Source organism: Aulonocara sp. 'chitande type north' Nkhata Bay, linkage group LG3 (assembly GCF_057382095.1).
Source record: "Aulonocara sp. 'chitande type north' Nkhata Bay isolate Kocher_YH1m ecotype deep benthic linkage group LG3, A_spYH_male_GT1.1, whole genome shotgun sequence".
NCBI classification, from domain to species: Eukaryota; Metazoa; Chordata; class Actinopteri; order Cichliformes; family Cichlidae; genus Aulonocara; species Aulonocara sp. 'chitande type north' Nkhata Bay.
Genome location: NC_141346.1, coordinates 13,330,264 through 13,357,652, shown reverse-complemented (window position 1 = coordinate 13,357,652; position 27,389 = coordinate 13,330,264). Strand labels below are relative to the sequence as shown.

Genomic DNA, 27,389 nt, shown 5'->3' with positions numbered 1-27,389 from the left:
GAACTGTGACTCTGGAGCTCAGAGGACGCTAGTTTTCCGACTGGGTAGCGGGAAGATGATTGCCAACTGCGGCATAAGGAGGGCCTGAATCAGAACCTGCTCTAGGGCGGCGTGAAGCCCGCTCCCCAGTGCACTCCCTAGCAAAGTGTCCTGGCTGCTGACACCGGCATCAAATCACCGAGCCAGCCCGTGAAGGCCGAACACTTCTTCGGGGGTTCTGTAAAGAAACCACTGTCTCAGTGAGCTGATTTAACTGCTCTTGTTGGCGCTTTAGGAGTTCCTTTAGCTCACAGCACTCGGACTCGGGTGTACCAACAGGAGCGAACCTAGGGCTAGTGTGCACTCCACACTGGAAACCATATGCCGATGGTTGAGAATAGCCACGGTCGCGAACAACGCCTGAAAATCTTTCTCTTTCCCATCTAATTGCTTCCCCGCGAAGGTGGCAGTAGGCACACGGCGAACGTATTGTTTAAGCTCTCTGCAGAGAGCACTATCAACAACATGTTCTACAAATTGGTCTCGGAGCAACACCTCTGCGTTACGCATACCATCAGGTGCACTTTGCTTTACTTGCTCCATCAGAGCCATTAGCGCTAAGGAAAACTCCTGCAAAGTCTCTCCCTCCCGCTGTCTCCTCGAAAAGAAAGCCTGCTGCAGAGTGACATAGGACTGTGCATTGCCATACAGTTCCTTTAAAATGGTCAACACCCGAGCAGGATCCCCTCGCTCTAAATTAGGGCGAAATTTGATCTCCTCCCTTGCTTCTCCCTCTAAATGGTCAAAACTAAAGAAAGCTTGATCAGCAACAGACAGGTGCGGGGCACGCATGCATGCTTGAACCTCTTCGACCCATTCAGCTATATTGATGCCCGTTCTACCATTGAACATGGGACATTTACGGTCCCTAAGCACCACCACCACACGCTCTGTAACGGCGGGCTGGCTACCAACATTTGGTATGCAACCAGCTGGTACGAAAGAGGACGACGCGGCCCTACCACCAGACTCGAGCACAGCGCCCCCATCCCGGCGCAATTGCTCATTATCTGCCCTTAACTGCGCTACCAAGTCTCTAAGTTGCTGCAATTCTTCCTCCATAATAAATTTTGACCCAAAAAAAAGAGAAAATTAAATCAGCAAGGTGCTAAAATCCTACTACTCTTCCTTCTACCTGGATACTGCTGTCTTGTCTATAATCACACTCTAAAACAAATAGAGCCTTCAAACAGGTGAACTAGGATCTTTGCAAAAAAAAAATAAAACAATTTACAAGACCAAACATCTACCTCAAATGTGCACTCTGTCGACAACGCCAAGTATGTGACCAAGTGGTCGGCGGGGTTATGAACAAAATAATAAACTTGACAACGCCACCTAGGGGAATTGCACCCCAGGAAATATATTTAAGAAAAATAGATAAAAGGAATAAAAGGAGTCCGCACAGATTCAAGGATGCACACTGAGGCAGGTTGGCTTCCGATATTAAAACAGTTTTATTTATAGAAAAATGAAATAAAATATTAAAAATCAAGATGTAGCGTGATTGTTGACAGTGTCCTACAGTAAAAATAAAACAATCGTGGAACTTGGACTTACCAGCAGCCGTGGAACAAAAAGAAAATCACACAAAAAGAATCACTGCAGCCCACCCAGTGCTGTACAAAAGAAAGTGTGAAAACGACCCACCACCTGAGGTCCCAGGGCCACTGGCTCGTCCTCCGTTCACTGAAATAGAACACAGAAAAATATGTTAAAAGAACAAAAGGACACTGAGCGTCAGGCTTGCTACAGATCATAAAAAAACTAAAACACACTTTAATAACTTTAATAAAAGAAATCACACACACACGCACACACAGGAAAGGCTTATACCCCACGGGTCAAACTACCACTCGTGCTGGTAATAATTATTCTCAGGCATAGGCCGGTCTGGCTCCCCACCGGCTGAGACCGGCAACCCAGGTGATTTAGAGTCCCAGCACGACACTCGGGCAGAGAGTCACTTCAGCCCGATCACAGAAGCATGGGTACGAGCAACAGTCCAAAATAAAATAGAAGAACACCAGGTGAACCAAAAAAAAGGGTAAGCCTACTTAATAAAAACAAGATAAGACAAGACAGCAGCTAGGCAGGCGTCTCGACTCTTTGCTTAAAAATCAGGCAGTTGGTTCCTGAGAAGGTGCGGCAGCAATCAAACCCTACAAACAAAAAAGGCAAAGATAACCTTAATCGTCTCTAATTTAGAAATACTAGCAGCTATAATATAAGCGGGCTTACCCCAAGACTGGAGGCGCTATACTGTACGGTGAACGCAACTCACGCAACTCACGCAACTCACGCGTCTCTCCACCACAGCTGGAGTAACGAAAGAGAAACAGCCGCGCTATAGCGGGCCGCAGAATTATGACTACCAGTTACTGACTTTTGAGAGAAAGAGGTCGAAAGGAGGCCTACCTGTAGCAGTCACATAATCCGATTGTATCGGTAAATTAACCAATAGGCCAGCATTTACTGCTGTATCGCACCAGAAGCTCGGGAGGAATGATCCAACAAAAAAACCGGCTTCCCTTTATACAGGTAAACACCACCCTGTAATCAATATGCAGGTGGGTTCCTAATTAACCCAATCACATGATACATGGAGCGAGTGCAGCAGAAAGAGAGCGAGGGTGGTAGAGCGAGCGAGAGAGAGAGAAAAAGAAGGGCGAGTAGCCCATCCGGCTACATCATGAACTGGAAAAATAAAAATAATCGTAACTCTAGCCAATACAGAAACCATCTAATAGATCACATTAGTCTCGAGACAGCCTCTACCGCCACATTACATCAATCCCTCTGGGCTACTTTGATCGGCTCCATCACCTAGCGGGGGTGGGGGATCGATGTTTGGTCCCGCCTTCGCCATTTTGGTTGATGTGGAGGTAGGGACAGGCTTAGGTCGTCTGGAGAATCCCTAGGGACGTAATCACTGGATGGCTTAACCCAGGGGTTGTGGTCATAACCTGGTTAGTGACTCTGGTTGCTCTTGCGGCTGTGTGCAGCAGGGCTGGGGGAGGGTCTGTGCTGGCGGACGTAGGTTACTGGCCTTGTAGTCTGGCTGCCGCTGAGTGGATCCGGGGCAGGCGTGGGGGCTTGGGGTTCGGGGGTGCTTCGCCTCCATGCTAGGGCTCTGGCTGGGTCTTGGGGGCTTAGGTCCTTGTTGGTGCATCGCTGAGGTTGTGGGCCGGTGGGTGCACAGGGGCACAGCAGGGGGCCTCCGGCGCATCGGCCTAACTAGGGGGCTCTTCAACTGACAGGGAGTTTGTTCCATCCTTGCAGGAGTCCACTCTGCAGTTGGGGGAGAGTCACAGGAGAGGTGGAGAATAAACTTAAGCTGGGTGTCTGCTGTCTTGTGCAGTCTGGGAGATGACTGAATGTTAAGGTGGGTACAGTTTCCTCTGCGGTGGGGTCGGGTGGGCTGCCCCGGGTCCTGTTGCCGTAGGATAGGCCTGGGCTCCCTTGCCTTGGTGTTGCCAAAGGACGGGGGTTGCCTACTGGGGTCAGTGGGGGAGCTGGCCCCAGGGAGGGGTATCTTGCTCCTCCCATCTTTTCCTCCCCATCCCCGGCTGCCTCCCTCTTCCTGCACCATCACACCCACCCACACAAGTAGGGCTTGGGGTGCGGGTGTGTCACCAGTAGGGATGGTTCCCGGTATCCGGTGCCATGATGGCACCGGTTCTGACATAAACGGTAGTAACCAGACCGAAAAGTAGCGCACATTTCGGTGCTTTATTTCGGTGCTTTTTTTTCCTGAGCTGTGATACACTTCTAGCCAATCATTTTACGTTTCCGAGGATAGTAGGCAGGTCCAGGTACGTACGTTCTTTTAGAGCAGAGCTATAGATTAAAAATGACCATGGCGAAGCTGTCAAAGTCTGGCTGTACTTCACAGCAAAATATGCAAACTCTGCAGCCTGCAACAAGTGCTTTAAGGTGATACTGTGATACTGTGCAAAGGAGCTAACACCTCAAATCTGATGAAACACCTGGCGACATATAGCGTTTTTTTTAAAAGCCGAAAAATCCGCAGCATTTGATAGCTTGCTGCGAGACCTCACACCGAGCACATCTACTGTGGGTGTGGTGCCTGTTATCGGACCCGGAGTTAGCAACTGTTAAGGTTCAGATATTGAGGAAGGAGAGTACAAACAACCATGGTCCAGAAGATCTTGGTCAAACAATGATTTTAATGAATACACACGTGTGGGAAGAACAACTCTGTACGCAGACAGCAATTGATCTTCGACTTAATCAAAGCATACACAGATTTTTATAGCATCAGGGTTTGATTTAATGACGCCCCTTCATACGTCCCAGACAGGATATATACATACGTCAAATCAAAACCACAATGACTTTTAACACAGTTCGAAAGAACATCGTCTTCTATTTTCATGGCCGGTACTTCCTGTCTACCTTTCAGTTCTTGTCTTGAAGTGAATTGTTCCTCTTTCTTGCCGAGACAACAAGGAACGGTTCCTCGTTTACAGAGACACTTTCGCAGTTACAACCAGACATGACTAACCTCTTTCCTATATATAAATCTAACTAATGTGTGTGTGTATGTGTTGACATCAATTGCACCCTGTTTCACCTCGCCGACTAGCTCCTGACCTCTAACCAGACAGAGAGACAGAAACCACTCTCAGATATGTAATAACCGAACTGAAACTATGTATGTGTCATCTACTAAATAAATGTTTTAATCAAGAACCTCTACTAAAAGCTTAATATAAAAATATAAAAGTATAACAGAATCTTTTGAATAACCTAGACTTTGCTTTCACTTCTGCAAACTCTCTGCAAGTCTGTTTCCTGTCAGCCTGTGACTTTTAGCCTTTCTGAAAGACACACTGTTAAACCTCTGAATGCAATATCCATGCTACAGATTATATTATTATTTAACAATAGCAGTAAAATAATTTCCCTGCTCCACATTCCCTCTCTCGACCTCTGGAACATTATTGTGTCCTGGCTCAGCAAATCAGACAACCTCATGTCATCTAATTGGTCCAGTAATAAACACCAGCTCCCATTCGAGAACACTCCATGTGTAAGCTTAGGTTTTCTCGGTCCCTCTCTGGTGGTTCATCAGGCCTTGGACCTGGCTACTCTACTGGTTTTGGCGCCGTACTCAAAATTCCAGGTTGAGAGAAGTCCACCTTTATTCATCTGTAACCTGTATTGACACACTAAAGCATACGATTAATATCTTTTTCATTTATTTTCTTAAAACCTCCCTTCGCTTCATTTGGCTAGAGTCTAACTTATCTCTCTGGGTGCTCACTTGTCACCTTATATGGGCATGCAAACTTCCTGTCACCCACACCATTTCCTGTTACACACACACAGCACGCAGCTGCTCAGAGCAGCTCAAGCTGCTTTGCTGTTTCTGCAGGCTAATCAAACTTATTTTACAATCTACAGACCCTCTGTAATTCTACTAACTTTTGATCTAAAATGTAGCATCAATCACACAATGATTTCATAATCCTCTCACACCTTTATTTATCATTCAAAACCTTCTACTCACCGCATTCACACACTTAAACTGTGACTAGAGTTGAGGAATATAACTCAAAACACGCTTTCCTAAGAGTATTTTAGACATGCTTGTCATAATCAGAAAGAGCAAGTAAACAAAAACAAAGAAAAAACGATTGAAACCTCTATTAATTCTCACCGCACACACAAGAAATTGAAAAAATAAAACACACCAGCAACTACTGCTGGAAAGAAGTAATATGTTAGTCTTAAGTATATACAGTGCACTCAATATATTTATATATCTACATCCAACTTCAGTCAATTACTATACATCCACTACGGCAACTCAATACTTTATTTAATAGTCCTCTAATAAACATAAATGGCATTTAAACACACACTCAACAATGTTTGCAGCAGTATTTGTAAAACCAGCTATGGCTTAAACAGTTCACTACTTACTCATTTGCATTTTCACACTCACACACACTCCGTCTAAAAATAGCAGCAGGCAGTCAGTGCATTACTGACTCGACACAGCCTCCTCTCACACCAAATATTTTATATTACACAGACGTCTTATATTTACAACTGCACAGATTTTAGGCCTTTTAACACCTACCGAATTTCGACAAATTTAACATAACGGTCCAACCGATAAACTCCCTGAGTTTTTTGCGACCAATTAACCAGTCTCGGTCCCGGACCGTGGCCCGATTCCTATTTCCTAAATAAATTTATAAGCGTTAACCAACCCAAACTTTGCCTGAAGCTCTATTTTTGGCATTACACAGCCAAGGCTTTCCCCGAAGTTTTAAGTTAAGGTTTCACGCCCGAAACCCGGTTTCTACTGTCCAAACACTGCACCCCGTCGTCCCGGACGACAAACTGGTAAATACCAGTGGCTATTTTGAACCAAGGTCCCAAGTCATTGGCAGGTGCCACCTGGGATAACCTCACGCCGGAGGACCCTTTCCCACGTCTGGAAAAGGGAGGGGGTTCCCACCCCTGAACTTGGTGCAGTCCTAGGAGCCCCGCTCCCGTCCTAAAAACTTTAATTACTCTGAAAACACCCCATAAAATCACACCAGCAATTCTATTGATGTCCAAGCCCGGCTTTATATTCAATTGAGACTTTACTGTCACAAACACTTCACCAATTACCTATTAAACTAAATTCACTCAGCAGTCCAACTGCTTTACACGGTCCAACCGTATTAAATCCTTTTAGCGGTCCAACCGCATTCAATCATTTCCAGCAGTCCAACTGCTTTAAATCCTCAGTACTGTCATAAGATTCTCATCAAAATCAAAGCAGACATTTACCGGCAACTTTTACTGAATAGACATTTAATTTTATCATCCAATTCAGCACACTTCGGATAGAATCAACAGGCCTGTGCCTACCTCTTTTTAAAGGCGCCTGTCCCCTCAGTTTGGTTGCCGGGTCACGCCTGCCTGTCTGACCACAACGGACCACCGAATTTCACCGTCTACACCTCCCTCCTCAAGCACCGGACGAAGCCCCCAAATGTTAAGGTTCAGATATTGAGGAAGGAGAGTACAAACAACCATGGTCCAGAAGATCTTGGTCAAACAATGATTTTAATGAATACACACGTGTGGGAAGAACAACTCTGTACGCAGACAGCAATTGATCTTCGACTTAATCAAAGCATACACAGATTTTTATAGCATCAGGGTTTGATTTAATGACGCCCCTTCATACGTCCCAGACAGGATATATACATACGTCAAATCAAAACCACAATGACTTTTAACACAGTTCGAAAGAACATCGTCTTCTATTTTCATGGCCGGTACTTCCTGTCTACCTTTCAGTTCTTGTCTTGAAGTGAATTGTTCCTCTTTCTTGCCGAGACAACAAGGAACGGTTCCTCGTTTACAGAGACACTTTCACAGTTACAACCAGACATGACTAACCTCTTTCCTATAAATAAATCTAACTCATGTGTGTGTGTGGGTGTATGTCACGACCTCACTCAGCCTCTATGTCACCTCTCACTTACTGTCTTGTCCTTAAATGCTCTTTCTCAATTCACCTGTTGCACTTCTGACCTTTCACCAGAACAGAGGCTCATCCTTATGTGTAACAACCTAACTGAGACTATGTATATGTCATCTACTAAATAAATGTTTTAATCAAGAACCTCTACTAAGAGCTTAATAAAAGAATATAAAAGTATAACAGACAATTTGAATAACCTAGTAATTCAAATAGCCTCGTCTAACCTGGTTCTCAGAATACTTAGACTCTGCTTTCACTTCTGCTTTCTCTTCTGCAAACTCTCTGCAACTTCCTGTCAGCCTGCTGCACTTAGTCTTTCTAAAAGACACACACTGTTTAAACCTCTGAATACAATATCAATGCTGCAGATTCTATTATTAATGCAATAGTAATGATGATGATTATTTAACAATAGCAGTAAAATAATTTCCCTGCTCCACACTCCCTCTCTCGACCTCTGGAACACCAGAGGTCGCAATACATTGTGTGCTGGCTCAGCAAATCAGACAACCTCATGTCATCTAATTGGTCCAGTAATAAACACCAGCTCCCATTCGAGAACACTCCATGTGTAAGCTTAGGTTTTCTCAGTCCCTCTCTTGTCTCGGGCCTCCAGGATCCTCACCCCCTGTGGTCACCGAGATCTTCTGCAAAGGAAACAAAACACCTTTTCCTGCATCTGCAGTCTGGTGTTGCCTACATCTTCCTATTCAGAAGGCAGAATTTCCGAGTTCTGAGTACAATCAAAGCACCACGACGTCAGTTTTTGTGTTGGATGTAAAAGGCGCACATGACGCTGTGACGTAGGCTAGAATCATGGCAGCAGTCAATGACGGTCCAGGCGTGGGATTTCTCTCGTGGAAATATGCACATTATCTTTTCCTGTCTATTGGTGGGTGGCACAGTGCACTTGTGGCAAGTAAGCAAGCTAGAAGACTGGCAAAGTTATGGAAGAAACACATTAACAAGAGAATTCTGAGTAAAACCAAAGTTACTTTCCCTAGTAGCTAGTTACTTTGAAAGTAACGAGTAACTTGAAGTAACTGAGTTACTTTTGAGAGAAGTAACTAGTAATGTAACTAAGTTACTATTTTAAAGTAACTTACCCAACACTGGCTGTACCAGGGTGGCTGTAGCTCAAGTGGCAGAGCAGGTCAGCCACTAATCAGTCGGTGGTTCGATCCCAGGCTGCATGCCAAATATCCTTGGGCAAGATACTAACCCCATGTTTACCTACTGGTGGTGGTCAGAGGGCCCGGTGGCGCCTGTGTCCGGCAGCCTCGCCTCTGTCAGTGCGCCCCAGGGCAGCTGTGGCTACAATGTAGCTTGCTATCGCCAGTGTGTGAATGTGTGTGTGAATGGGTGAATGACTGAATGTAGTGTAAAGCGCTTTGGGGTCCTATGGACTAGAAAAGCGCTATACAAATGCAGGCCATTTACCAAATCAAATCAAATCAAATCACTTTTATAGTCACATCACATGTGCAGGTACATTGGTACAGCACATGTGAGTGAAATTCTTGTGTGCGAGCTTCACAAGCAACAGAGGTGTGCAAAATACAATAATGTAAACAGCAAAATACAAGAATGGCTACATCTGAAACTAATAAATATATGTACAATATATAATAGTATATGCATTTCTGGATGTGTATACTAAATATTTACAGTCATGTGGTCTCAGCCTCAGATACTTATTAAATCACACAAAGCTCGTGTAGAAACAAACGAACAAATGAACAAAATATGTTCTCCTTCATTTCTCTCAAACAAAGCTGTATGTGTAGCATGTTGACCTATGTTTGTATCAGCCACTAGATGGCACTGTGTCGCTGCAATGTGTGTAATTCACTGGCGAGCAAGAAGCTTCAGGGCAAGGAAAAAAGAATGAGAAATAAAGTGGAAGCGGAGCAGAGATCAGTGTGTGCGTGCAGTTAATAAGAAGCTCGGTATACATACAAAAACAACACATGGTGTCAGAGTAGCGGATTCTACGCAATCCCTCGCCGTCGGACAGCACAGCCATGGAGGCTTACGGCGTTCCCACACCGCGTATGGATTGGGACTCCAGCAACCTGCCCGAGGCATGGCGGCGTTTCAAGCAGCACGCCGAGCTAATGTTCGCTGGTCCTCTTCGGGGGAAGGAGGAGGCAGACAAATGCAGCTACCTTCTTCTATGGGTCGGTGAGAAAGGACGGGACGTCTACAACACGTGGACGCTCACCGCAGACGACTCCCGAAAGCTTCAGACGTACTACGATAAGTACACTGATTACATCATACCGAAAGCTAACCCAATCTACGCCCGATATAAGTTTCATGAAAAGATGCAGGGTGAAAATGAGACATTTGAACAGTTTATTACGGAACTGAAACTACTTGCTAAAGACTGTGGGTACCCAAATACAGATGAAATGGTCAGGGATCGCATTGTATTTGCCACTAACTCGCCACACGTCCGAGAAAAGCTACTCAGCCAAGGCGCAGAGCTCACACTAGAGAAAGCTATAGATATAGCACGATCACACGAGCTAGCAAAGCAACAGCTAAAAACTATGGGTCACTCCAGGGGCCAAGAAACTGTGCACGCCATCGGCAGGAAATCGCACAGACAAGAATATCAAACAAGAAGCGTGAGACCAAAAGAACACGCTAATGCAACACTAAAAACGTGCAGCTATTGTGCCGGACAACACAGTAATAAAGACATCTGCCCAGCAAAAGGGAAGCAATGTGCAAAATGCAAGAAAATGAACCATTTTGCAAGAGCATGCAGGTCAAGACTCCCTTCGCAGACAAAAGCCCACCTCAAATCAGTACACACTGTGAGAGAGAACATAGAAATGTCAACTATGGACACAGATGAGGACCAAGACTGTTTCTACATTGATAGCATCACCATAGAAAATGAAGGAAGAAAGGATGAGCAAGCATATGCAGACATGCAGCTTGGTTCCCCCCCACAGACAGTGAGGTTTAAAGTTGACACTGGGGCGCAAGCAAACACAATTCCAGCTAACATGTTCCAGACACTCTTCCCACACGTGACACTGAAGCCTGTCACACACAAGCTCACAGATTATGGGGGACACTCACTCAGCGTGGAAGGAAAATGCCAGTTAAAATGCAAACACAAAGACAAGACCTGCACGTTGGAATTCCATGTTGTTAACACAAGCGCCCCACCTGTATTAGCAATGAAAGCTTGCCGTGACCTTAACCTGGTAAGGATTGTGATGGCAGTGACGGAGGAAAGAGGCAAGACAACCAACAGTTCACAGGCAATACTAGACGAATATGCAGACGTATTCAAAGGGATAGGAGAATTTTCTGGTGAATGCAGTTTCCATGTAAATCCAGACGTTGCACCCACAGTCAGCCCACCTCGTCGGATTCCCATTGCTCTGCGAGCCCGACTCAAAGACGAGCTCGACAACATGGAAAGGAACCAAATCATATGCAAGGTCACAGATCCTACGGACTGGGTGAATGCACTTGTTGTCGTGGAAAAACCCAAGACAGGCAGACTCAGAGTATGTCTGGACCCCAGACCCCTCAACAAGGCTATACAAAGACCCCATTACCCTCTACCCACCTTAGAGGATGTCACCACAAAACTTGCTGGGGCCAAGTATTTCAGTGTTTTGGACGCCAGATCAGGCTACTGGGCCATTAAGCTAAGCCATGAATCATCTCTGTTAACCACATTTAATACTGTGTTTGGCAGGTACCGCTTCCTCAGGTTGCCATTCGGCATAATCTCAGCTCAGGATGAGTTCCAGCGACGCGTGGACGAGACCTACGAGGGCCTGAGGGGCGTGGCAGCCATTGTGGACGACGTACTGGTCTTCGGAGAAACCAAACAGGAGCATGACGACAACCTGAGGGCCATGCTGCAGCGCAGCAGAGAGAGAGGTGTAAAACTGAACCCTGACAAGTGCACCATCTGCGTCAAAGAGGTCAGTTACTTCGGTCACACATTGTCACACGAAGGGCTGAAACCAGATCCACAAAAAGTAAAAGCAGTCCAAGACATGGCGCCCCCACAGAACAGGGCGGAATTGGAAACAGTGCTGGGGATGGTTAATTATCTAGCAAGATTTGCCCCACACCTGTCAGAGATAAATGCTCCGCTCCGCCAGCTGTTAAAGCAGGACAGTGAGTTTGTATGGGACAAGAACCATGACAGAGCCTTTCAACGAATGAAGGAGCTGATCACTAAAGAACCAGGCCCAGTTCTCTCCTTCTTCGACCCCAAGAAAGCGCTACGACTCCAGGTCGATGCATCCAAAAGTGGCCTCGGTGCTGTGATGCTGCAGGACGGCAAGCCAGTTGCCTACGCATCCAAGTCACTTAACAGCACTGAGCAGAACTATGCCCAAATAGAAAAAGAGCTGTATGCTGTTCTCTTTGGTTGCAAGCGGTTCCACGTACGGTCGACATGTGACCATTGAGTCGGACCACAAGCCACTCGAGTCCATACTCAAAAAACCACTAGCATCAGCACCACCACGGCTACAGAGGATGATAATACAGCTGCAAAAGTACGACATCAGCATCATCCACAAGCCAGGGAAAGACATCCCGGTAGCCGACACGCTCTCCCGGAAATCCATAGAGTTTCACGACAAATCACTATGTGACGGGATGGATGCGCAGATCCACTCAGTCCTCAGCAACATGCCTGTCAGTGATCAGAGACTCTCAGAGATAAGAAACGAAACAGCCCAAGATCCTCAGCTCAACAGCCTGAGACGGACCACATTGAGTGGATGGCCAGATAAAAGGTCTCAATGCCCGCCTGACATTCAGGAGTTTTGGAACCACAGGGATGAGATCTCACTGATAGACGGGATCATGTTTAAAGGAGAGAAAATGATCATCCCAAAAAGGCTCAGAAAGGACATGATAGATCGGATTCATTCCAGCCATATGGGTATAGAAAAGAGCAAAAACAGAGCCAGAGACCTTCTGTTTTGGCCAGGCATGGGAAAGCAGATTGAGGAAGCAGTCGGAGCCTGCAGCACATGCCAGGAGAGACAAGCTGCTAACCCCAAGGAACCCCTGTTGTCACATGCAATACCAGAACGACCGTGGCAGGTCATAGCCACCGATCTGTTCACTTGGAACTCGGAAGACTACATCATCATGGTAGATTACTACAGTAGATTCTTCGAGTTGGAAAGACTGCGCAGCTGCACTGCAGAAGCAGTGATCCACAAACCAAAGTCAGCCATGGCTAGGCATGGTATTCCAGAGTCGGTGATTAGTGATAACGGTCCGTGCTATGCTTCCAGTAAGTTTCAACAGTTCGCAAAGTCATGGAGTTTCACCCACACCACTACTAGTCCCCATTACCCACAGAGCAATGGTCTAGCCGAGAAAACAGTCCAGACAGCAAAGAAACTTCTGGACAAGGCCAAAGCGGAACATAAGGATCCCTACTTGAGCCTATTAGAATACCGGAACACCCCTGTGGACAACTTAAAGTCGCCTGCACAACTACTCATGAGCCGGAGACTTCGCTCCATCCTCCCTGCAACACCAAAACAGCTGGCACCCCAAGTAGTTTGCCAGCAAACAGTGCGTGAGAGGAGAGAGGTCTGCCAGCAGCGCCAGCAGACTTATTTCAACAAAGCCGCCCGACCTCTGCCTCAACTATGTCCTGGCACACCGGTCCGGTTCCGGCAACAAGACGGTTCCTGGAAGCCAGCTGTGGTCACAAGTTGTGCCGACACGTCCAGAAGCTACAACATAACCACAGATACAGGACAAGTTTACCGGCGTAACCGCCGACACCTCCGCAGAAGCAGGAACAGCGTAGGAGGTGAGGAGTTCATTCAACCAACAGGCATCAGCGATGACAGCCCTGTGGTATCTCAGCCCCCGCCTGTGGAGCCCCCTGGTGAAGACATTACAACACCTGGATACACGACTCGATATGGGCGTGTTACCAAACCAAGACAGGTCTTGGACCTGTAATATTGTAAAGGGTGCAGGCGGATCGCTGCCCTAAAAAAAACAAACAAACAAAAAAACAAAAAAAAACAAAACAAAAGCTGTTTACATGTTTGTTGTTCCAATGATGTCACCAAATGCATCTGTTTATTATGTTTGTGATATAGCCAGTATTGAGTCGAATGCTATGTTATCAATGGATGTGCTCAGGATGTTATTCCTGTAATTTCAGTTGCCTTAGAAATTTTACAAGCCTGAGTTGTGTTTTTTTTTAAGAAGGGAGATGTAGCATGTTGACCTATGTTTGTATCAGCCACTAGATGGCACTGTGTCGCTGCAATGTGTGTAATTCACTGGCGAGCAAGAAGCTTCAGGGCAAGGAAAAAAGAATGAGAAATAAAGTGGAAGCGGAGCAGAGATCAGTGTGTGCGTGCAGTTAATAAGAAGCTCGGTATACATACAAAAACAACACAGTATGAAACGTTTCCAGCGGTTAGTATCATGGTTGCTAGGCAACCTGGGCAGCGCGACGGAGCTCGACCGGCATTTCACAAGCCTCGCACTTCCGGCCTTAGCGGTCTTTGAGTACGCGGCCCTTGTGGACCGTTAAGGCTGCGTACTTTAAGGCTGCAGAACCTGAATTGGGATACAGCCTAAGGCTGTTCCAATTCTCAGCACCGGTCCTCTCTTTCCCTGAGTCCTTAGCAAATCTCCTTCCCACGATGACGTTTCCATCGAGGGCAAGAAAAAGAGCTTAGGAAAAGGAGATAGGCGCTACTTTTGAAATAACACCCCACGTGGTTACGTTGGTCTGCTTAGTCACGTGACCGCACAGCAACAAATCACAGCAGAGTGGGACAAGGAGGCGGAGCAAAGTGTGTGTGCAGGAGAGGAGTCGAGCAGAGAGCTGCTTTTTCATGAAACGGGAGTAAAGTAGTAAACTTACAGGAACATATACCACTGCCAACGTTGGGATTAATTTCTGCATCGATCTGCACACCCTTGTCTCCTGGATCGTAGCCGAGATCAGCGTGAACCACGTGGGTCTCTGCTCCCTCATCTGTTTCTTAAGACTTCCAGCTTCATCACGGAGTTTCTCTCGGTTTGTGGGCTCATATAAAGGTAAGCACCGAGCCAACTTTAATGTGGGTTCAGTTTATGTTGTTGCTGTTAAGAATAATAGATTGCTTGGTATACACTGGAGTTAGACAGACTGTAGAGTTTGTGATTGTCTGCAACATTATAATCTGGCGGTTGCTATGGGGTAAGAATACATACAGAAAAATAGTCTTTGAATATGAACAAAGGGTGCAGGGCAGGAGAAGAGCCAACCCTTAGGACAGGAAGCCACAGGTACAAGCGTGGGGGAGGGCAATCAGCCTTTAGAATCCGGTTGTTCAGTCTGACGTCACTAGCCGTGTCTGACTGCGGTCAAGTGAGCCCTCACTTACGAAGTCGCAGTCAAGCTAGCCGCCCCACCAGCCGCACCTAAAATGTTGTTGCACTACTCTTACGCATATTACGGTATAGGTGCCGACTGGCTTAGAAACGCAGTGTTTTCTGTCCTGACACTATTTTACTTCACAATCCACTCCCAGTTTTGGTTAATCTCCACTTTCCCCCCTGTGATCCACAGCCCAAATTACTGTATGATTCAGAGAAAATTAACAATAAAATTTACCCAATTTACTCAACTATACTTTTAATGTCCTCATCTTTGAGCTCAGATTACAGGAAAACTGAAAGAGGTGACGCAGATATCTCACTGGATTCTGACTCTGGGTGACCCCCACTCTGCATGCTGTGATCCACAGCCAAAATTATTGTACAGTTTTTGAGAAAATTGATAGTAAAATCTTCCCATTTTGCTTTACTGTACTCTACATATTGACATCTTTGATCTCCGATTACAGGAAAACTGTAAGAGGTGACGCAGATATTTCACTGGATTATGAATCTAGGCCATCTCCAGTCTTCACCCTGTGATCCACAGCCAAAATTACTGTACGGATTTTGAGAAAATTGATAGTAAACTTTGCACAATTTACTCTACTGTACTCTATATATTCTCATCTTTGAGCTTAGATTACAGGAAAACTGTAAGAGGTGACACAGATATCTCACTGGATTATGACTCTGGGTGACCCCCACTCTGCACCCTGTGATCCACAGCAAAAATTACTGTACAGTTTTTGAGAAAATTCATGGTAAAATCTTCCCATTTTGCTTTACTGTACTCTACATATTGACATCTTTGAGCTCTGATTACAGGAAAACTGTAAGAGGTGACGCAGATATTTCACTGGATTATGACTCTGGGTGACCCCCACTCTGCACCCTGTGATCCACAGCAAAAATTACTGTACGGATTTTGAGAAAATTGATAGTAAACTTTGCACAATTTACTGTACTATACTCTATATATTCTCATCTTTGAGCTCAGATTACAGGAAAACCATAAGAGGTGACGCAGATATTTCACTGGATTATGAATCTAGGCCATCTCCACTCTGCACCCTGTGATCCACAGCAAAAATTACTGTATGGATTTTGAGAAAATTGATAGTAAAATCTTCCCATTTTGCTTCACTGTACTCTACATATTGACATCTTTGAGTTCCGATTACAGGAAAACTGTAAGAGGTGACGCAGATATTTCACTGGATTATGAATCTAGGCCATCTCCACTCTGCACCCTGTGATCCACAGCCAAAATTACTGTACAGTTTTGAGAAAATTGATAGTAAAATCTTCCCATTTTGCTTTACTGTACTCTACATATTGACATCTTTGAGTTCCGATTACAAGAAAACTGTAAGAGGTGACGCAGATATTTCACTGGATTCTGACTCTAGGCTGTCGCCACTCTTCACCCTGTGATCCACAGCAAAAATTACTGTACGGTTTTTGAGAAAATTGATAGTAAACTTTGCACAATTTACTCTACTGTACTCTATATATTCTCATCTTTGAGCTCAGATTACAGGAAAACTGTAAGAGGTGACGCAGATATTTCACTGGATTCTGAATCTAGGCTGTCGCCACTCTTCACCCTGTGATCCACAGCCAAAATTACTGTACGGTTTTTGAGAAAATTGATAGTAAACTTTGCACAATTTACTCTACTGTACTTTTAATATCCTCGTCTTTAACCTCAGATTACAGGAAAACTGTAAGAGGTGACGCAGATATTTCACTGGATTATGACTCTGGGTGACCCCCACTCTGCACCCTGTGATCCACAGCAAAAATTACTGTACGGATTTTGAGAAAATTGATAGTAAACTTTGCACAATTTACTCTACTGTACTTTTAATATCCTCGTCTTTAACCTCAGATTACAGGAAAACTGTAAGAGGTGACGCAGATATCTCACTGGATTATGACTCTGGGTGACCCCCACTCTGCACCCTGTGATCCACAGCAAAAATTACTGTACGAATTTTGAGAAAATTGATATTAAAATCTTCCCATTTTGCTTCACTGTACTCTACATATTGACATCTTTGAGCTCCGATTACAGGAAAACTGTAAGAGGTGACGCAGATATTTCACTGGATTCTGACTCTAGGCTGTCGCCACTCTTCACCCTGTGATCCACAGCCAAAATTACTGTACGGTTTTTGAGAAAATTGATAGTAAACTTTGCACAATTTACTCTACTGTACTCTATATATTCTCATCTTTGAGCTCCGATTACAGGAAAACTGTAAGAGGTGACACAGATATCTCACTGGATTATGACTCTGGGTGACCCCCACTCTTCACCCTGTTATCCACAGCCCAAATTACTGTACGGATTTTTAGAAAATTGATAGTAAACTTTGCACAATTTACTGTACTATACTCTATATATTCTCATCTTTGAGCTCAGATTACAGGAAAACTGTAAGAGGTGACGCAGATATTTCACTGGATTATGAATCTAGGCTGTCGCCACTCTGCACCCTGTCATCCACAGCCAAAATTACTGTACGGTTTTTGAGAAAATTGATAGTAAAATCTTCCCATTTTGCTTTACTGTACTCTACATATTGACATCTTTGAGCTCAGATTACAGGAAAACTATAAGAGGTGACACAGATATTTCACTGGATTCTGACTCTAGGCTGTCTCCACTCTGCACCCTGTGATCCACAGCCAAAATTACTGTACGGATTTTGAGAAAATTGATAGTAAACTGCACAATTTACTGTACTGTACTTTATATATTGACATCTTTGAGCTCAGATTACAGGAAAACTGTAAGAGGTGACGCAGATATCTCACTGGATTATGACTCTAGGCTGTCGCCACTCTTCACCCTGTGATCCACAGAAAAAATTACTGTACGGTTTTTGAGAAAATTGATAGTAAACTTTGCACAATTTACTCTACTGTACTTTTAATATTCTCATCTTTGACCTCAGATTACAGGAAAACTATAAGAGGTGACGCAGATATCTCACTGGATTATGACTCTGGGTGACCCCCACTCTGCACCCTGTGATCAGTCTGAGGTACACCTGTGCACTACTCATGATGTCAGATCAGCATCCTGATGTGGCACACCTGTGAGGTGGGATGGATTATCTCAATATAGCAGATGTGCCCACTACCACACATTTGGACTGATTTGTGACCACTGTTTGGGAGGGATGGTTATATTGTGTATCTGGAATGAATTTTCGGTCTCTATGTCCATCCCATGGGGAATGGGAGCAGTAACAAAGGTGTTGCGTTTATATTTTTGTTGAGTGTATCTAAACTGTGTAGTAGTAATATGAGAAATCAGTAATCTGAGAAATGTAATTTCTCACCCTGACCGGTTGAGGCAGATGGCCGCCCCTCCCTGAGCCTGGTTCTGCCGGAGGTTTCTTCCTGTTAAAAGGGAGTTTTTCCTTCCCACTGTTGCTCATAGGGGGTCATATGATTGTTGGGTTTTTCTCTGTATGTATTATTGTAAGGTTTAACTTATTATGTAAGTGCCTTAAGTTGACTATTGTTGTGATTAAGCACTGAATAAATAATGTCTAAAACTGAAGTTGATACTTGAGGTGGTGTGTGAATGACATTTTGAAAAATTTAAATTGTGTGTGGAAAGACATTTCTTGTAGTTAAGCAAATACTTCAATGAACTCATTTTGTTTGGTAATGGAATAGGATTTAATTTCATCAGAAATCCGTACAGTAATTTTGGCTGTGGATCACATGGTGAAGAGTGGAGATGGCCTAGATTCAGAATCCAGTGAAATATCTGCGTCACCTCTTACAGTTTTCCTGTAATCGGAGCTCAAAGATGTCAATATGTAGAGTACAGTAAAGCAAAATGGGAAGATTTTACCATGAATTTTCTCAAAAACTGTACAGTAATTTTGGCTGTGGATCACAGGGTGAAGAGTGGCGACAGCCTAGATTCAGAATCCAGTGAAATATCTGCGTCACCTCTTATAGTTTTCCTGTAATCTGAGCTCAAAGATGTCAATATGTAGAGTACAGTAAAGCAAAATGGGAAGATTTTACTATCAATTTTCTCAAAAACTGTACAGTAATTTTGGCTGTGGATCACAGCATGCAGAGTGGGGGTCACCCAGAGTCATAATCCAGTGAGATATCTGCGTCACCTCTTATAGTTTTCCTGTAATCTGAGCTCAAAAATGAGAATATATAGAGTACAGTAGAGTAAATTGTGCATATTTACTATGGATATGTGTATATATATATATATATGTGTATATATATATATATATATGTATATATATATATATATATATATATATATATATATATATGTGTGTGTGTGTATATATATATATATATATGTGTATATGTATGTATGTATGTATATGTGTGTGTATATATATATATATGTATATATATATATATATGTATATGTGTATATATATATATATATTAGGGGTGCAACGATACACAAAATTCACGGTTCGGTTCGATACTTTGGTGTCACGGTTCGATATTTTTTCGATACAAAAAAATGTTCATGCATTTTTAATTTGTCATTTATTAAAATTATAAATATATATTTTAACTCAAAAGTACAGTTTTTAAATTTAACCCTAACCCTTGTGCGTGTTTTTTATTTTGACAGCGAATGCGCACCTGTGGACCACTTATGTGCAGCCCTGGTTATTTAGCTCATCATATTGCAGCCACAGAAATTCTTTTGTCCATATAAACCATAAAGCTGCACTTTCTTTTTGCCTTATAGTCTGATTTGTCATAACTTCTCTGTTTTGTGGTAAGCTTTTCTTTGGCTGTCACTTCTTCACCCTGACCTGTCTTATTTGGCTCAGCAGAACTGAAATGCTTTTACACACTCACTCACATAAGCTCAGCGATTCTCTGCGCGATCAACCTCTCACATGTTTAAGCTTGCTGCGGGAGATTTCACTTGTCATGTTTGCATAGTAAGCTAACGATTAATAAGACGGTGTCAGAGGAATTGGTGCACAAATTATCATCACTCACAGATCAGTGCTGTGGCTCTCTATACACAGTTCGCACGATTGCAAAGTGAAAGCAAAAAAACAAGCGCAAATTCAAACGCGACTTCAATATGTCACATATTGACAGTGGCTCACCGATGCCAATGACATAATTACCCAGCTACATTTCTGAAAGAATGCAAAAGCATTGACATATATTTTTCCTACAATAGCCCGACGGGCAGGGAAGAGATAGATTTTGGTAGGCCGACTGAAAAAATCGCTAGCTCCGGGACGTCGGGCTAGCGATATTGCAAGCCCTGTATCTGATTGAGGAATCACTCATCTTTGGAAAAGAGAGTTTATTACAGAGAAATGGCTCTTTCCAAAATAAAAGCTATACTATCCGCTTCTTCTGGGCTATATTCTCAGCCGCATATTAAACATATAAGGAGAATCATGTGCTAACAGCTGTCTAAATGACTCGGCTAAAGTTAGTAGCATGCTTGCTTTTTTTTGTCTGCTTCCACTTGTCTTTGCACTAGGATGATGTCGGCGTAAATGTGCAGTCATATTCGTTGTGTTCCCACTAGTGCTTTCAGGTTAATCTCGATGAAATGACCTTAACGCCACAATACGGCAAATCTCCGTTAACGAGCTACCGCCGATCGCTCCGTGCATGGGGCTAGACGGCCAACACGTTAACGAGCTAACTGCGCTAACACACTAGTTCCCACCCATGTAATTGAGCATTGCATGGCACATCCAACATACTGTTTTACTTTAGTCCATGACTCGCTTACCTTCAGGGTCATACGTCACATGAAAACCAAAATAATTCCAAATGCCAGATCTGAATGAGGGTGGGGGAGGTCCATGTTGCGAGGAGAGCTTAACTTTCTGTCTCGCTAACTTGCCCTGCGCTCTTCCTTCTGATGATGCTGTCTGTGTTGAGCGCTCAGTGGATCTGCGCTGGACAGTGCAGCCTAGGCGGAGTATTCGAACGCAGATTCACTGAGCGCTCAACACAGACAGCATCGTCAGAAGGAAAGTTGATAAAATTGTAATAATACAATTTTATCAACAATAATATTGTTCGATACATATGCGTACTGAACCGAAAGCACTGTATCGAACGGTTCAATATCGATACGAATATCGTTGCACCCCTAATATATATATATATATATATATATATATACAGTGGGGCAAAAAAGTATTTAGTCAGCCACCGATTGTGCAAGTTCCCCCACCTAAAATGATGACAGAGGTCAGTAATTTGCACCAGAGGTACACTTCAACTGTGAGAGACAAAATGTGAAAAAAAAATCCATGAATTCACATGGTAGGATTTGTAAAGAATTTATTCGTAAATCAGGGTGGAAAATAAGTATTTGGTCAATAACAAAAATACAACTCAATTCTTTGTAACATAACCTTTGTTGGCAATAACAGAGGTCAAACGTTTACTATAGGTCTTTACCAGGTTTGCACACACAGTAGCTGGTATTTTGGCCCATTCCTCCATGCAGATCTTCTCGAGAGCAGTGATGTTTTGGGGCTGTCGCCGAGCAACACGGACTTTCAACTCCCGCCACAGATTTTCTATGGGGTTGAGGTCTGGAGACTGGCTAGGCCACTCCAGGACTTTCAAATGCTTCTTACGGAGCCACTCCTTTGTTGCCCGGGCGGTGTGTTTTGGATCATTGTCATGTTGGAAGACCCAGCCTCGTTTCATCTTCAAAGTTCTCACTGATCGAAGGAGGTTTTGGCTCAAAATCTCACGATACATGGCCCCATTCATTCTGTCCTTAACACGGATCAGTCGTCCTGTCCCCTTGGCAGAAAAACAGCCCCATAGCATGATGTTTCCACCCCCATGCTTCACAGTAGGTATGGTGTTCTTGGGATGCAACTCAGTATTCTTCTTCCTCCAAACACGACGAGTTGAGTTTATACCAAAAAGTTCTACTTTGGTTTCATCTGACCACATGACATTCTCCCAATCCTCTGCTGTATCATCCATGTGCTCTCTGGCAAACATCAGACGGGCCTGGACATGCACTGGCTTCAGCAGCGGAACACGTCTGGCACTGCGGGATTTGATTCCCTGCCGTTGTAGTGTGTTACTGATGGTGACCTTTGTTACTTTGGTCCCAGCTCTCTGCAGGTCATTCACCAGGTCCCCCCGTGTGGTTCTGGGATCTTTGCTCACCGTTCTCATGATCATTTTGACCCCACGGGATGAGATCTTGCGTGGAGCCCCAGATCGTGGGAGATTATCAGTGGTCTTGTATGTCTTCCATTTTCTGATGATTGCTCCCACAGTTGATTTCTTCACACCAAGCTGCTTGCCTATTGTAGATTCACTCTTCCCAGTCTGGTGCAGGTCTACAATACTTTTCCTGGTGTCCTTCAAAAGCTCTTTGGTCTTGGCCATGGCGGAGTTTGGAGTCTGACTGTTTGAGGCTGTGGACAGGTGTCTTTTATACAGATGATGAGTTCAAACAGGTGCCATTCATACAGGTAACGAGTGGGGGACAGAAAAGCGTCTTACAGAAGACGTTACAGGTCTGTGAGAGCCAGAGATTTTCCTTGTTTGAGGTGACCAAATACTTATTTTCCACTCTGATTTACGAATAAATTCTTTACAAATCCTACCATGTGGATTCATGGATTTTTTTTTCACATTCTGTCTCTCACAGTTGAAGTGTACCTCTGGTGCAAATTACTGACCTCTGTCATCATTTTAGGTGGGGGAACTTGCACAATCGGTGGCTGACTAAATACTTTTTTGCCCCACTGTATTTGTGTACATGACAGCATTGCTGTCCAGCATTGTGTTTATCAAAACTCTTTTTACAAATCCTGCTGTGTGTGTGTCCCCCAGGTGATTAACAGGAGGAGAAGAGTCTGGTGGTGCAACGGAGGAACAATTTCATCCATTTGGACTCAGCTCAGCCACTACAGAGGAAACAATCAATGACTTCAACACAAAAGGTGAGAAAAATATCACAGTTACAATTAGGGATGCACCGATACTGGTATCGGGGCCGATACTGTAAAATGTGTGTGTACTCATACTCGTAAAAGTTAAGCGATACCATGAACCGATAATAATGTAGCCCGGATGGGAATTTGGGAGTAGATACTCATAATTCCCATGAACTTAAACGCCACTGTAACATAAGGTGTTCACAGTTGATGTTATGTGATGTAACTGTACCCAGAATGTAATTTGCCCTGTAATATGTCACAAGGTAAATACAGGTAATTAGAGCAATCAAACTGTTATGTTAATCATAAAGTATTATTTTATGGTATGTAACTCTGAATGGAGTTTAAATATTGTTCAGAGTTCTAATTTCTTGTAACAGAAGTTACAAGAAAATACAAAGATCATATTTTATAAGCATACATTGAAACAACAATATCATCAGTTGAACTTGAAATTTCTTATGCGTGAAAGATTTTCTCTGCTGATCAATGTCATTTTCATTACAACTCTCATTGTAGCATATCATTGTAATGTGATACTGCCACCAGAAGGTGGTGGAAACACACCAACAATGTGTTTGTTGACATGTTTGATTCAACCAATGGAGGGAGTTTCAGTTTGTTCCACGACTGCATTTCACTCATTGCCTCTGTTTGTATCTCTGTCACTGCAGGACCAACATGGAGCGAAAAGTCAGCGCTCTCAGGAGGCCGACAAACCTCACAGAAGAAAAGGAGAGAAAACCTACAGCTGTGATGAGTGTGGAAAGTCTTTTACCCGGGCTGGAGATTTAAAAAGACACCAACTCATCCACAGTGAAGTTAAAGCGTACAGCTGTGACTTGTGTGGAAAGTCTTTTACCCGGGCTGGACACTTAAAAACTCACCAACTCATCCACAGTGGATTTAAACCATACAGCTGTGACTTGTGTGGAAAGTCTTTTACCGGGGGTGGAAACTTAAAAAGACACCAAGTCATCCACAGTGGAGTTAAACCTTACAGCTGTGACTTCTGTGGAAAGTCTTTTACCCAGGCTGGAGACTTAAAAAGACACCAAGTCATCCACAGTGGAGTTAAACCTTACAGCTGTGACTTGTGTGGAAAGTCTTTTACCCTGGCTGGACACTTGAAAAAACACCAACTCATCCACAGTGGAGTTAAAGCGTACAGCTGTGACTTGTGTGGAAAGTCTTTTACCCGGGCTGGACACTTAAAAACTCACCAACTCATCCACAGTGGATTTAAACCATACAGCTGTGACTTGTGTGGAAAGTCTTTTACCGGGGGTGGAAACTTAAAAAGACACCAAGTCATCCACAGTGGAGTTAAACCTTACAGCTGTGACTTCTGTGGAAAGTCTTTTACCCAGGCTGGAGACTTAAAAAGACACCAAGTCATCCACAGTGGAGTTAAACCTTACAGCTGTGACTTGTGTGGAAAGTCTTTTACCCTGGCTGGACACTTGAAAAAACACCAACTCATCCACAGTGGAGTTAAACCTTACAGCTGTGACTTCTGTGGAAAGTCTTTTACCCAGGCTGTAAGCTTAAAAAGACACCAACTCATCCACAGTGGAGTTAAACCGTACAGCTGTGACTTGTGTGGAAAGTCTTTTACCGGGGGTGGAAACTTAAAAAGACACCAACTCATCCACAGTGGATTTAAACCTTACAGCTGTGAGTTGTGTGGAAAGTCTTTTACCCAGGCTGTAAACTTAAAAACACACCAACTCATCCACAGTGGAGTTAAAGCGTACAGCTGTGATTTGTGTGGAAAGTCTTTTACCGACGGTGGAAACTTAAAAAGACACCAACTCATCCACAGTGGATTTAAACCTTACAACTGTGAGTTGTGTGGAAAGTATTTTACCCAGGCTGGAAGCTTAAAAAAACACCAACTCATCCACAGTGGATTTAAAGCACACAACTGTGAGTTGTGTGGTAAGGCTTTTGCTCTAAATAGCGACTTACAGAGGCATCTAGTTACCCACTCTGGAATTAAGGCGTAGAGGTGCGACTTTTGTGGAAAAAGTTTCAGTGACAAACAGTACCGAAATATTCACCTACGGATTCACACTGGAATTGATGTTTCCTGCTGTGACCAGTGTGGGAAACTGTTTACAACAGATGCACAGTTACAACAACACACTGAGGAGAGACCTTATAAATGTGACCTGTGTGAGAAGACTTGTAAAGCTCCAAATCAGCTGAAAAAGCACCAACAGATCCACACCAGAAAGTAACTCTAGAAGTGCAGTTACTGTGAGGATGTATTTATGTTTTATCTTGTAATTTTAACCTGATTGTTTGGAAAAAGTCTGATCAGTAAACTTATGGAGTTATACTGAATGAACTGTTTGGAAAAATGAAGAAGTAACCTGAGTTTTATAGTGTAAACAGTAAAATTTAATTGGACGTTGGCAGAGATGCTTTTTATTTCAGGCGACGTTCAGGATAAAAACGTTGAAGGAATTCCCTGACATACAATGTCTTTGTTTAGAAGTGGAGAGAAGCACACTGATCCATTTCTCAACCCTGTCGTCACTGTGGTGGTGGGAAAGCGTTTCTCTTTAACTTTTGTGGAAAAACCTCCAATCACGAACGGGACCTAAAACCACATCAACGTAGCCACACTGGAGACAAAATGAACTACTGCAAAGAATGTGGGAGGGGCTTCCACACACCAAGTACATTAAAAATATGTCTGTGAAGGTTCTCAGTCATCCAGGTCATCGTAGTCAAAGGAGCTTGCAAAGAAAAGCGTCTGGACTTCTTTAAGTTGCTTGAAGACGTTTCACCTCTCATCCGAGAAGCTTCTTCAGTTCTAAGGTCAAATGGTGGAGAGTCCCAGATAAAAACCTAGTGGGAGTGACCCCCACAGAGGGACAAAAGGATCCCCTGATGATCCTCTAATCACCTGAGCCAAGGTGTGAAATTGGGTGTGGGACCCAATCAGCCAGAGTTTCGGGTGTGTTCATTGTGAAACCTGGCCCCACCTTGTCATGCGAATTCCTGAGGTCAGATGGCCCAGGATGTGAGTGGGCGTTAAGGCGTCTGGGAAGGGATCTCAAAACTGGATTATAGATGGCAGAGAGTTGGTGTCGTAAACCCCCGCCTCTGTTCAAAGATGGTCGCTCACAGTGGACGTAGATGGCTTCTTTCACTCCTCTTTCAAACCATCTGTCCTCTCTGTCCAAAATGTGAACATTGGCATCCTTGAAAGAGTGTCCTTTATCCTTAAGATGCAGATGGACTGCTGAGTCTTGTCCTGTGTAGCAGGACAAGACTAACAATGAACACACCCGAAACTCTGGCTGATTGGGTCCCACACCCAATTTCACACCTTGGCTCAGGTGATTAGAGGATCATCAGGGGATCCTTTTGTCCCTCTGTGGGGGTCACTCCCACTAGGTTTTTATCTGGGACTCTCCACCATTTGACCTTAGAACTGAAGAAGCTTCTCAGATGAGAGGTGAAACGTCTTCAAGCAACTTAAAGAAGTCCAGACGCTTTTCTTTGCAAGCTCCTTTGACTACATTAAAAATACATGACCTCTTCCACAGTGTGGTCAAAAAGCACATCTGTGACCAGTGTGGGTCATCCTTCACCACTGCAGGAGGGACACCATACAAGTGCAGACACTGTGACAAAAGCTTCTCACAATCAGGTCATCGTAACAAACATGAACGTACACACATGGAAGTGAACTTCAGCTGTGACCAGTGTGACAAGAGCTTCAGGAATCTCAGTTCATACTCCGAACACAAACGATCCCACGCTGTAAATAAACTGTTTCACTGTTACCAATGTGCAAAAACCTTCACTTCATTATCTGCTCTGTGCAAACATCAGCCTGATCATGCAGGACTGAAATCACTGGATCACAATGAATCTGAAGAGAGAGAAAGATCCTCTTCTGGTTTCAGGCTCAGACTTAAAAACCTTGAGATCAGGCTCCACAGAGTTCAGATGGAATCTCCTGTAAAGAGTGTCAGCTGATGCCACACTTGGATCTGATGAGGTAGCTCTGATTTCTGGACCTGCAGTGAATAATCCTGAATGTTACATTTAGGAAGCTGCATGTCTAGATATGCATATCAAGTTTATTTTTTTCCTTTGAGGGATTTTAATTCTCTAAAATGTTATCCCTGTTACATTTTAATCTTTGTTCCCTTAGGACACAGTAGTGTTTAGTAGTTGTACTTGTTACTGTATTATTAAAGTTATAGGAATGTCTTTTTTACCAAACTAATAATGTATCAGAATTGCAGATATTGATATATATTTCAATTTCTTTCATTTGAACTTTCTTAGTGTTTCCAAAATTAACTTTTTTTTTAATGTATTCATTTAATGTGTTACCTCTGTTAAATTTCAATTCTTCATTCATATTTAACCTTTTGCTGTTGTAAAATCTTCTCTTAAATCATTTTCTCCCAAAACTAGAAATA

General features: G+C 43.7%; 1 protein-coding gene and 1 pseudogene across 2 annotated transcripts in view; both read left to right on the top strand.

The window, feature by feature from the left end:
* LOC147334038 (polymeric immunoglobulin receptor-like) overlaps positions 1-27,389 on the top strand; it is a 419,044-nt gene that overhangs the window by 213,279 nt on the left and 178,376 nt on the right. The window lies entirely within an intron of this gene.
* LOC147334044 (uncharacterized) lies at positions 22,691-25,783 on the top strand (annotated as a pseudogene). Its single transcript, XR_015128401.1, has 2 exons — positions 22,691-22,941; positions 23,613-25,783. The product of XR_015128401.1 is annotated as an uncharacterized LOC147334044 (transcript).